This window comes from Penaeus monodon, chromosome 34, assembly GCF_015228065.2.
Source record: "Penaeus monodon isolate SGIC_2016 chromosome 34, NSTDA_Pmon_1, whole genome shotgun sequence".
NCBI lineage: Eukaryota > Metazoa > Arthropoda > Malacostraca > Decapoda > Penaeidae > Penaeus > Penaeus monodon.
The window spans coordinates 7,817,922-7,818,168 of record NC_051419.1 but is presented as its reverse complement, the minus strand read 5'-3'; the positions used below and the strand labels follow the sequence as shown (position 1 = coordinate 7,818,168).

The following is a 247-nucleotide window of genomic DNA, read 5'->3' as shown; positions in this document are numbered from 1 at the left end:
ACCTCGTTATATTATCATATTACGTTGCCCCTTTTCAACCACAATCACACGGTGTGTGCGTGTGCTTGTAATGTTAGATGTTATACTTGTAAACTTCATTATTTTCAGTTTTATCCCTAAAAAATTCTCATTTGGTTAATCTTCTAAGTTATTTGTAAGTCTGCGTGTCACTCTACGTGTTACTTCATAATTTATTCATGGAGGTATCTATCCCTCTTTCCGTCAATGTATTATCTACTCCTTTACC

At 34.4% G+C, this 247-nt stretch overlaps 1 protein-coding gene across 1 annotated transcript in view; it reads left to right on the top strand.

Annotated features, from left to right (window-relative positions):
• LOC119594559 overlaps positions 1-247 on the top strand; it is a gene marked incomplete in the record, with an annotated part of 82,416 nt that overhangs the window by 74,207 nt on the left and 7,962 nt on the right.